At 55.6% G+C, this 12,500-nt stretch overlaps 1 non-coding gene and 1 pseudogene across 1 annotated transcript; both read right to left on the bottom strand.

Moving 5' to 3' along the window:
- The window catches only part of LOC126435107 (large subunit ribosomal RNA), a 7,769-nt pseudogene extending 1,934 nt beyond the window's left edge, over positions 1-5,835 (bottom strand).
- Positions 5,836-6,023: 188 nt separating this feature from the next.
- LOC126435186 (5.8S ribosomal RNA) lies at positions 6,024-6,178 on the bottom strand. The gene has a single exon (XR_007579747.1). It is a non-coding gene; the product is annotated as a 5.8S ribosomal RNA (ribosomal RNA).
- Positions 6,179-12,500: the final 6,322 nt, after the last annotated feature.

Genomic DNA, 12,500 nt, shown 5'->3' with positions numbered 1-12,500 from the left:
ACACTGAAGCCCCTTTGGCGTAGGCCTCGCGCCAGATAAGACGCCACTGCGTCGTGTCTGGCAATGCGAGCCCCATCGCTCCTCCAACATTGCTGGATAACGTGGTTAGCCGTCTCCGTCGCGTTGCAGCCACCACGACACCTGGTGTCACCCTCCCTGCCACGCAGGAGTCGTGCCTTGGTGGGCAAGGCATTAATCCTGGCACGTAGACAGGAGATAAAATCACGGCCTGTGACGAACTGCCGGGTGGTGGATACCCAGCAGTGCTGCCCGGGTGTTTGGGCAGACTTACGTAATGCAGAGCCATCGACTGAGGAGTGGAGGCGCTCGGCCCAACACCGGCCCAGTTGGTAACTGGACTTAATCACGTCCCCACGCCATTGCAAGGCGTTGTCCAGTTGGCAGATTTCACGTCGCAGCAAGTCCTGGGAAGAATCGTCCACAGCCACACCTAAACCCTGTATCTTCGCCAGCCTCCTCCTTCGAAGAAGTGGACCAAGCCAGCGGGCTGATGGAACCCCCAAGCCCCCATGAGTTATTGGGGCATGGAAGTATCCAACAGGTGTATCCGCTGGGAGACGCAGCCAAGTTCGAACAGCTGCCCGCACACAGACATCCAGGGATGTGAGGGCCCCCAGACGAGTTCTCCCCAAGGCCAGACCATGGTAAATACCCGGGAGGATTACGGACCGAAGGGAATACAGTCTCTGCTGAGGCTTTAGTGGAGCACGCTTAATGATGTCAAGCTGCTTCTCGACCTCCCGCCGAGGATGGAACAAACTTCGTCCGCCGGTGGTGAATTGCAGTCCCAAATACTTAAATGTATCTTCCATCGCCAGTGCTGGAATGTTTTGGACACCAGCACGAAAGATGACTGTCTCGTCGACCTTGGTCTTCTTCTCCCGGCCTGATGACACCAGGGCGAGAGAGAAGCACTTCCGTGGGTTGACCTCAAGGCCGAGGTCACCCAAGGCCGACGTGGCGATGGTAAGAAGTTCCTGCAATCCATCACGAGTCTCGGCGAACAGCAGGAGGTCGTCGGCGAATGCAGCAGCATTTACTCGCCGTCCGAGAATGCGTGCCCCAACATGCTCAGGGAGACGGGATAAGAGGATGTCTACAGCCATGTTAAAAAGGATGGGGGACAGAGGGTCACCCTGCCGAACACCCCTCGAAGGCCGCACCAGATCGGACGACTTCCCACCAGCGCAGATAACCGTCGATCCCGCCCCATAGCACCCCTGGATGTAGTCAACGAACTCGACCGGCAGGCCATGGGCCCTCAGCACAGGGCCAAGGGCCCCATGGGCAAGCGAGTCGAAGGCCTTTGACACATCCAGGGACGCCAAGTACAGCGAACCGGCGGCCCTCCGCGCCTGAGTCATCGCCAGATCCAGGATAAAGGTGTTATGAAGCATCCCATCCTGAGGGATGAAAGCCCGCTGACGACCATCCAAAGTGCAGAAGCGCATAAGGCGGCCAACCAGAACCTTGTGGAAGGCTCTGGTTAGCACCGAGCACACTGTAATCGGACGGAAGTCAGCAGGGGATGCTGCGGCGGTCCTCTTGGGGAGCAGGGTGGTCCTGGCCTGAAGGAGACGGGATGGAAGGGAACGGGAAAGGAGAAGGATATTCAGGATTTTAAGTAAAACCTCCCGGGGAAGGCGACGTAATTGGGCCGGTGTAAGACCATCTGGGCCTGCAGCGGAGCTTCGAGGTGGTAGGGCAGTAGCCGCTTCTTCCGCAGTGATGGGAGCCCATAGTTTGTGGAAGGGTACCATCTTTGAGAACGGCAACAGCCTGTCGGACAGGCCCTCACCCCGGGGAGGCCGAGACCTGACACGAGGTGGGGCAAAGAGGTCTGTCCAATACTCAATCAGCCCCGGGATGGACGGGGGCTGATGCAGAAGAGTGCCCTCAAGGAGCCCGTTGATACAACGTGCCGGATTTTTCTTGAAGGCACGCTGGACCACTGCATATTCCCACCTTCGTCGAGCACGCTTCCGCTCTGGAGGCTGTTGAATCCGTATGTTTGCAGCTTGATGGACAGCTGGTTCCATGCTCCCTAACTCATCCAGAGCAGGTAGCAACATTGCTCGGATAGTGTCCCGGCTAGTGGTAGGACCAAGAGCCAGAAGAGCGTCCAGAGAGCGAAATCGGCGGCCCGATGGAGGGAGTCCAGAAACAAAGGACCAGATGGCAAGGTCAACGCTATCCCCCTGAGGTGGAACGTGTGGTACAGGGGATCCGTCACCAGGCTCAGCCGCAGCGTCATGAGAACCATGAGCACTACTGGGGAGCTCGGCGACAAACCTTGCCACCATGTCCCGATAGGACTTCGTCCTACGCTGGCACTTGATGGACTCCAGCGTTCGAGCAGGAAAGGCCTTGGCGAGTTCCTGGTTAAAGAACTTGCAACCGTGGATGGTCAGGGTTGCTTCGGCATGGGCCAAACGCAAGAGTTCTTCTTCAGACCACCTGGCCTTCTTCCTCCCCGTCTGTATCTCCGCGTTGACTGCAGATGGATGAGCATGGCGCCGATGAACACCGAGCCCGGTCTTGGTGGAAAAAGACCGCGAGCAATCGGGGCAGACTATGGGGAGCGGCGCTCGACCCTCATCGGTTGGCTGGCTGGGTGGCTCAGCAGCTGGCACAGGCGCTCCAGTGGGAGGCCTGGTACCACATTTACTTCTTGTTGTTGGGCCAGCTGGAGCGAAGGCACGAGGGGAGGCAACCCCCATACCCTAAACACACCCTGCTCTGTTGGTCGAGGAACTTTGGGAGACTTATGCCAAGGCATAACCTTCCTCAGAACCTCTCACGACCCCCGCCACGTGAAGGCCAGAGCTAGGATTTCCCACCGAGAGGCTAAGCGAACCATCGCCCACTCAACACCACTAGGATGCTAAGGAGTGGACCGAGAGGATCCGTATATGACGCATCATGTGAGCATTTGGAGAGTCATAGTTACTCCCGCCGTTTACCCGCGCTTGCTTGAATTTCTTCACGTTGACATTCAGAGCACTGGGCAGAAATCACATTGCGTCAACACCCGCTAGGGCCATCGCAATGCTTTGTTTTAATTAGACAGTCGGATTCCCCCAGTCCGTGCCAGTTCTGAGTTGATCGTTGAATGGCGGCCGAAGAGAATCCGCGCACCCGCGCGCCCCCGGAGGAGCACGCTAAGGCGGACGCGGCCTCGCAGCAAGGAAGATCCGTGGGAGGCCAAGGCACGGGACCGAGCTCGGATCCTGCACGCAGGTTGAAGCACCGGGGCGCGAACGCCGCGCAGGCGCGCGCATCCTGCACCGCCGGCCAGCACGAGGCCAACCAACGGCGAGAGCAGACCACGCCCGCGCTAAACGCCCGCACTTACCGGCACCCCTACGGCACTCACCTCGCCCAGGCCCGGCACGTTAGCGCTGACCCACTTCCCGACCAAGCCCGACACGCCCCGATCCTCAGAGCCAATCCTTATCCCGAAGTTACGGATCCAATTTGCCGACTTCCCTTACCTACATTATTCTATCGACTAGAGGCTCTTCACCTTGGAGACCTGCTGCGGATATGGGTACGAACCGGCGCGACACCTCCACGTGGCCCTCTCCCGGATTTTCAAGGTCCGAGGGGAAGATCGGGACACCGCCGCAACTGCGGTGCTCTTCGCGTTCCAAACCCTATCTCCCTGCTAGAGGATTCCAGGGAACTCGAACGCTCATGCAGAAAAGAAAACTCTTCCCCGATCTCCCGACGGCGTCTCCGGGTCCTTTTGGGTTACCCCGACGAGCATCTCTAAAAGAGGGGCCCGACTTGTATCGGTTCCGCTGCCGGGTTCCGGAATAGGAACCGGATTCCCTTTCGCCCAACGGGGGCCAGCACAAAGTGCATCATGCTATGACGGCCCCCATCAACATCGGATTTCTCCTAGGGCTTAGGATCGACTGACTCGTGTGCAACGGCTGTTCACACGAAACCCTTCTCCGCGTCAGCCCTCCAGGGCCTCGCTGGAGTATTTGCTACTACCACCAAGATCTGCACCGACGGCGGCTCCAGGCAGGCTCACGCCCAGACCCTTCTGCGCCCACCGCCGCGACCCTCCTACTCGTCAGGGCTTCGCGGCCGGCCGCAAGGACCGGCCATGACTGCCAGACTGACGGCCGAGTATAGGCACGACGCTTCAGCGCCATCCATTTTCAGGGCTAGTTGCTTCGGCAGGTGAGTTGTTACACACTCCTTAGCGGATTCCGACTTCCATGGCCACCGTCCTGCTGTCTTAAGCAACCAACGCCTTTCATGGTTTCCCATGAGCGTCGATTCGGGCGCCTTAACTCGGCGTTTGGTTCATCCCACAGCGCCAGTTCTGCTTACCAAAAGTGGCCCACTTGGCACTCCGATCCGAGTCGTTTGCTCGCGGCTTCAGCATATCAAGCAAGCCGGAGATCTCACCCATTTAAAGTTTGAGAATAGGTTGAGGTCGTTTCGGCCCCAAGGCCTCTAATCATTCGCTTTACCGGATGAGACTCGTACGAGCACCAGCTATCCTGAGGGAAACTTCGGAGGGAACCAGCTACTAGATGGTTCGATTAGTCTTTCGCCCCTATACCCAGCTCCGACGATCGATTTGCACGTCAGAATCGCTACGGACCTCCATCAGGGTTTCCCCTGACTTCGTCCTGGCCAGGCATAGTTCACCATCTTTCGGGTCCCAACGTGTACGCTCTAGGTGCGCCCCACCTCGCAATGAGGACGAGACGCCCCGGGAGTGCGGAGGCCGCCGCCCCGTGAAGGGCGGGGAAGCCCCATCCTCCCTCGGCCCGCGCAAGGCGAGACCTTCACTTTCATTACGCCTTTAGGTTTCGTACAGCCCAATGACTCGCGCACATGTTAGACTCCTTGGTCCGTGTTTCAAGACGGGTCGTGAAATTGTCCAAAGCTGAAGCGCCGCTGACGGGAGCGATTATTCCGCCCGAGAGCATCCCGAGCCAACAGCGGCGCGGGTCCGGGGCCGGGCCAGGTAGGTCCGTCATCCGGGAAGAACCGCGCGCGCTTGCCGGGAGCCCGAGCGCCCAAAGGGGCGAATCGACTCCTCCAGATATACCGCCGGGCAGCCAGCCAGGACACCGGGGCTCTGCCCAACAGACGCGAACCGAGGCCCGCGGAAGGACAGGCTGCGCACCCGGGCCGTAGGCCGGCACCCAGCGGGTCGCGACGTCCTACTAGGGGAGAAGTGCGGCCCACCGCACACCGGAACGGCCCCACCCCGCGGCGAGTGGAAAGGCAACCGGACACGACCCCGCCGCGGATTGCTCCGCGCGGGCGGCCGGCCCCATCTACCGAGGGCGGAGGCCAGTGGCCGGATGGGCGTGAATCTCACCCGTTCGACCTTTCGGACTTCTCACGTTTACCCCAGAACGGTTTCACGTACTTTTGAACTCTCTCTTCAAAGTTCTTTTCAACTTTCCCTCACGGTACTTGTTCGCTATCGGTCTCGTGGTCATATTTAGTCTCAGATGGAGTTTACCACCCACTTGGAGCTGCACTCTCAAGCAACCCGACTCGAAGGAGAGGTCCCGCCGACGCTCGCACCGGCCGCTACGGGCCTGGCACCCTCTACGGGCCGTGGCCTCATTCAAGTTGGACTTGGGCTCGGCGCGAGGCGTCGGGGTAGTGGACCCTCCCAAACACCACATGCCACGACAGGCGGCAGCCTGCGGGGTTCGGTGCTGGACTCTTCCCTGTTTGCTCGCCGCTACTGGGGGAATCCTTGTTAGTTTCTTTTCCTCCGCTTAGTAATATGCTTAAATTCAGCGGGTAGTCTCGCCTGCTCTGAGGTCGTTGTACGAGGTGTCGCACGCCACACCGCCAGCCGGCTGTGCACGCTACCGAGTAAGTACCGGTATGCGAACCGCCAGGCGACGGGCGCGCATCGCACGTTTAAGGAGGCGCGGCCGGCCCCACAGGCGGCCGCGACGCTCCCAGGTCTGCGAAGCGGGGCAAACGCCGCGCGCTTCAGTATACGTAGCCGACCCTCAGCCAGACGTGGCCCGGGAACGGAATCCATGGACCGCAATGTGCGTTCGAAACGTCGATGTTCATGTGTCCTGCAGTTCACATGTCGACGCGCAATTTGCTGCGTTCTTCATCGACCCACGAGCCGAGTGATCCACCGTCCTGGGTGATCTTTTCTTAGTTTCCACCGTCTCTTTCAAGACAGTTGCATAGGCGGGACGTAGGCGTGTGGCGGCCCCTGTTCAAGCGTTCTGTGTCCAACGGCCTCACGGCCGATGGGCGTCGTACGGCTCCACACCGGAGCGGACAGGCAGTCGGGCGAAAGTCATTCAAAACCGGCGCCAGGCGCCAGGTGCCGCAGGCCAGCCGCTCCAGCGCTTCAGCGCTCGTACCACACAACATTGGCGTTAGTTTTGAGAAGCACGCGTGGTTCCGCACGCGGCGCACGGCTACTGCGAGCCGTACAGGTAGCGTGTTGCGCGACACGACACGCACATCGAAAGACATGCAGTCTAGTCGGTAATGATCCTTCCGCAGGTTCACCTACGGAAACCTTGTTACGACTTTTACTTCCTCTAAATGATCAAGAACGGCCATGCACCACCACCCACCGAATCAAGAAAGAGCTATCAATCTGTCAATCCTTCCGGTGTCCGGGCCTGGTGAGGTTTCCCGTGTTGAGTCAAATTAAGCCGCAGGCTCCACTCCTGGTGGTGCCCTTCCGTCAATTCCTTTAAGTTTCAGCTTTGCAACCATACTTCCCCCGGAACCCAAAAGCTTTGGTTTCCCGGAGGCTGCCCGCCGAGTCATCGGAGGAACTGCGGCGGATCGCTGGCTGGCATCGTTTATGGTTAGAACTAGGGCGGTATCTGATCGCCTTCGAACCTCTAACTTTCGTTCTTGATTAATGAAAACATACTTGGCAAATGCTTTCGCTTCTGTTCGTCTTGCGACGATCCAAGAATTTCACCTCTAACGTCGCAATACGAATGCCCCCGCCTGTCCCTATTAATCATTACCTCGGGTTCCGAAAACCAACAAAATAGAACCGAGGTCCTATTCCATTATTCCATGCACACAGTATTCAGGCGGGCTTGCCTGCTTTAAGCACTCTAATTTGTTCAAAGTAAACGTGCCGGCCCACCGAGACACTCACTCAAGAGCACCCTGGTAGGATTGCAACGGGGTCCGCCTCGGGACGCACGAGCACGCACGAGGCGCGTCGCACGCCTTCAGCTCGCCCCACCGGCAGGACGTCCCACGATACATGCCAGTTAAACACCGACGGGCGGTGAACCAACAGCGTGGGACACAAATCCAACTACGAGCTTTTTAACCGCAACAACTTTAATATACGCTATTGGAGCTGGAATTACCGCGGCTGCTGGCACCAGACTTGCCCTCCAATAGATACTCGTTAAAGGATTTAAAGTGTACTCATTCCGATTACGGGGCCTCGGATGAGTCCCGTATCGTTATTTTTCGTCACTACCTCCCCGTGCCGGGAGTGGGTAATTTGCGCGCCTGCTGCCTTCCTTGGATGTGGTAGCCGTTTCTCAGGCTCCCTCTCCGGAATCGAACCCTGATTCCCCGTTACCCGTTACAACCATGGTAGGCGCAGAACCTACCATCGACAGTTGATAAGGCAGACATTTGAAAGATGCGTCGCCGGTACGAGGACCGTGCGATCAGCCCAAAGTTATTCAGAGTCACCAAGGCAAACGGACCGGACGAGCCGACCGATTGGTTTTGATCTAATAAAAGCGTCCCTTCCATCTCTGGTCGGGACTCTGTTTGCATGTATTAGCTCTAGAATTACCACAGTTATCCAAGTAACGTGGGTACGATCTAAGGAACCATAACTGATTTAATGAGCCATTCGCGGTTTCACCTTAATGCGGCTTGTACTGAGACATGCATGGCTTAATCTTTGAGACAAGCATATGACTACTGGCAGGATCAACCAGGGAGCTGCGTCAACTAGAGCTGAGCAGCCGGCCGCCCGGGAGTGTGTCCCGGGGGCCCGCGCGAACACGCAAGCGTCCGCTCAATTATTCTGCAAACAGGAGGAGGCTGAGCTCCCCTGCACCATACACCTCGAAACCCTCTCAGGTCCCGGCGGCGCGCAGCGCCGTCCTAAGTACTTGGTCGGGTTCGAGAGAGGCGCAATCGCCCGGAGTTTGGCGAGTAGACGCTTTAGGTGCGACCACCCGTGCTCCCAACTGAGCTTGCCGCTGCCGACAGAGGCCCGGGAGCGTGCTGTCGTGGCATTGCCGGCGGGAGACAACACGCGCCACCTACGGTGACCGGCAGCTCCAACGCCAGCGCCACAGAAGGACAAAAGCCCCACTTGGGTGCCGAAGCGAACTCTCCCAGCACAGCGCACGCGCCAACACGTCCGCACAGCTGCGATACAAACCACCTGCGAGAACCGCAGAGGCGACCGAGCAGCAGACGGCGTCGCGGCGCCGAGCGCCAGGCGGCGGCGCATCCTCAGCGCACACAGTCCTCAATCGGACCAGCACACTGCAGATGTCCACCGCGCTTCGCACCGGGCCCGCGAGGACCTACTTTGGCCGCACGGCGCCGCGTGCAGGGTGCGCCGGCGCGCAGCTGCGCCGCCTGCCGCCTCCGTCGGCCGGCGCGCCTGCCACTGGCCGCCCCCACCAGCCGGCTGTAGCGCGTGCGCCCACGCACCGCGCGGCCAGCACGCCGGGAGGCCCCCCCTCACCGGCCGGGGACGGTCCCACCCAGCCACCGCCGCGTATCGCTTCACACCCAGATGCCATTCACGTTCGTGGGCATGGTGGGTATCGCTGGAACAACCGGTTGGTAGCTCAACCGATCGTCGCCATCACTGATTCACCTCTAGCGAGAACAACCGCACCACAACGGTTTACCAGTTGTTCATTTGCGTAACGTCACCAGCAAACGTAGGCGTCCATCGCCATTTGCAAATTCAACGATTGTTGCATGCCTGTGTCAGGTGTCACGACACACTGTCTGCCCACATACACGCAACAACATGTGCACGCTTCGCGAACACGTGGAAGGTGGCCCCCGTACGTATGCGATGTCCATTGCGCGAACGACTGTCAACCGGCCTCTGTCGCATGTCGCAGATGTGGAACGCAGTGCACCATGCTATCACGGTGTGTGAGAAGAGACGACTACGTCTGACAACACGCGCCACTACATCAACAGACGGCTCATGCTGATCGCCATCCAGGGCATACCACACTGCAATCCAGCTCTTATAGGGAGACGACACGTAGCTGAGTGCACAACATTTGGACCGCATGGTTCGCCGTTGTTGGCGCAGTCGTTGTACGGTCACATGTACCACGATGTATCATTCAGTACATGAGGACCAATGTGCAGTACAGTGTGTGATTTGGACGTACAACATCAGCGGACAGTTGACACAGGCCGTACCACAGCGTAGGCTAAGTGCTTCGCCATGCGAATGCCAATGAACAACTGCAAATGCCAATGAACAACTGCAAAGGGCATTGAGCATGTACGTCCTGCTGCCATCCACATTACAGTGTATAGCTGCAAGGTGTTTAACATGAAGCGATACACTGGGGACCGGGCAGTGCGAGTAGCAAACTATATTGCGGGGGTTGCAGTTGGGCAACACTACACTAATTTAACGCGTCGTATGACAATTACAGAGCAGGTTAAGGCCCAACGTGTGTTGGGTTAAGGCCCAACGTGTGTTGGGTTAAGGCCCAACGTGTGTTGGGTTAAGGCCCAACGTGTGTTGGGTTAAGGCCCAACGTGTGTTGGGTTAAGGCCCAACGTGTGTTGGGTTAAGGCCCAACGTGTGTTGGGTTAAGGCCCAACGTGTGTTGGGTTAAGGCCCAACGTGTGTTGGGTTAAGGCCCAACGTGTGTTGGGTTAAGGCCCAACGTGTGTTGGGTTAAGGCCCAACGTGTGTTGGGTTACAGCACAATGTGGGTTACGTTAAGGCGCAATATAGGTTACGTTAAGGCGCAATATAGGTTACGTTAAGGCGCAATATAGGTTACGTTAAGGCGCAATATAGGTTACGTTAAGGCGCAATATAGGTTACGTTAAGGCGCAATATAGGTTACGTTAAGGCGCAATATAGGTTACATTAAGGCGCAATATAGGTTACATTAAGGCGCAATATAGGTTACGTTAAGGCGCAATATAGGTTACGTTAAGGCGCAATATAGGTTACGTTAAGGCGCAATATAGGTTACGTTAAGGCGCAATATAGGTTACGTTAAGGCGCAATATAGGTTACATTAAGGCGCAATATAGGTTACATTAAGGCGCACTATAGGTTACATTAAGGCGCAATATAGGTTACGTTAAGGCGCAATATAGGTTACGTTAAGGCGCAATATAGGTTACGTTAAGGCGCAATATAGGTTACGTTAAGGCGCAATATAGGTTACGTTAAGGCGCAATATAGGTTACGTTAAGGCGCAATATAGGTTACGTTAAGGCGCAATATAGGTTACGTTAAGGCGCAATATAGGTTACGTTAAGGCGCAATATAGGTTACGTTAAGGCGCAATATAGGTTACGTTAAGGCGCAATATAGGTTACGTTAAGGCGCAATATAGGTTACGTTAAGGCGCAATATAGGTTACATTAAGGCGCAATATAGGTTACGTTAAGGCGCACTATAGGTTACGTTAAGGCGCAATATAGGTTACGTTAAGGCGCAATATAGGTTACGTTAAGGCGCAATATAGGTTACGTTAAGGCGCAATATAGGTTACGTTAAGGCGCAATATAGGTTACGTTAAGGCGCAATATAGGTTACGTTAAGGCGCAATATAGGTTACGTTAAGGCGCAATATAGGTTACGTTAAGGCGCAATATAGGTTAGGTTAAGGCGCAATATAGGTTAGGTTAAGGCGCAATACAGGTTACGTTAAGGCGCAATATAGGTTAGGTTAAGGCGCAATATAGGTTAGGTTAAGGCGCAATACAGGTTAGGTTAAGGCGCAATACAGGTTACGTTAAGGCGCAATACAGGTTAGGTTAAGGCGCAATACAGGTTAGGTTAAGGCGCAATACAGGTTAGGTTAAGGCGCAATACAGGTTAGGTTAAGGCGCAATACAGGTTAGGTTAAGGCGCAATACAGGTTAGGTTAAGGCGCAATACAGGTTAGGTTAAGGCGCAATACAGGTTAGGTTAAGGCGCAATACAGGTTAGGTTAAGGCGCAATACAGGTTAGGTTAAGGCGCAATACAGGTTAGGTTAAGGCGCAATACAGGTTAGGTTAAGGCGCAATACAGGTTAGGTTAAGGCGCAATACAGGTTAGGTTAAGGCGCAATACAGGTTAGGTTAAGGCGCAATACAGGTTAGGTTAAGGCGCAATACAGGTTAGGTTAAGGCGCAATACAGGTAAGGTTAAGGCGCAATACAGGTTAGGTTAAGGCGCAATACAGGTTAGGTTAATGCGCAATACAGGTTAGGTTAAGGTACGACATAGGTTAGGTTAAGGTACGACATAGGTTAGGTTAAGGTACGACATAGGTTAGGTTAAGGTACGACATAGGTTAGGTTAAGGTACGACATAGGTTAGGTTAAGGTACGACATAGGTTAGGTTAAGGTACGACATAGGTTAGGTTAAGGTACGACATAGGTTAGGTTAAGGTACGACGTAGGTTAGGTTAAGGTACGACGTAGGTTAGGTTAAGGTACGACGTAGGTTAGGTTAAGGTACGACGTAGGTTAGGTTAAGGTACGACGTAGGTTAGGTTAAGGTACGACGTAGGTTAGGTTAAGGTACGACGTAGGTTAGGTTAAGGTACGACGTAGGTTAGGTTAAGGTACGACGTAGGTTAGGTTAAGGTACGACGTAGGTTAGGTTAAGGTACGACGTAGGTTAGGTTAAGGTACGACGTAGGTTAGGGTAAGGTACGACGTAGGTTAGGTTAAGGTACGACGTAGGTTAGGTTACGGTACGACGTAGGTTAGGTTACGGTACGACGTAGGTTAGGTTACGGTACGATATAGGTTAGGTTACGGTACGATATAGGTTAGGTTACGGTACGATATAGGTTAGGTTAAGGTACACATTGTTGTAAGGAAAGGTTTAATGGGGGGCGGGGCGGCCGGTTTGTTGATTGTGACTATAGTAAGTGGATGCCTGCGGCATCATCTGATTTGCCACGTCAGGATGCACCTTTGGCTCATGACAGGCGGCGCTCTGATTCCATGGTTGTGGCAGACCTGTGTCTTTCATTCCTGCCATTGTTTGTGTGCTGTGAGAGGAGGCAGTATTGTGATGTTGGGTGCACCCCTGTGTAGGACATGTGTGGGTGTTGGTGGCTTGGCTGAGCAATGGTGGTTGTCGGGTGGGTGGGATATTCTGTTTTCTGAGTGGACCTCCCAGTCTGGTTATGACAGTGTGGATTGTCTAATGTGGCGGAGAGGATGCACTGGGTGTTGTTCCATGCTGGTGCTTACATATTGTCTGTGTGCGTGTTACAGGCAGA

This window comes from Schistocerca serialis, unplaced genomic scaffold (assembly GCF_023864345.2).
Source record: "Schistocerca serialis cubense isolate TAMUIC-IGC-003099 unplaced genomic scaffold, iqSchSeri2.2 HiC_scaffold_1196, whole genome shotgun sequence".
In the NCBI taxonomy this organism is placed as follows: domain Eukaryota; kingdom Metazoa; phylum Arthropoda; class Insecta; order Orthoptera; family Acrididae; genus Schistocerca; species Schistocerca serialis.
This window is presented reverse-complemented; position numbering and strand designations above follow the sequence as displayed.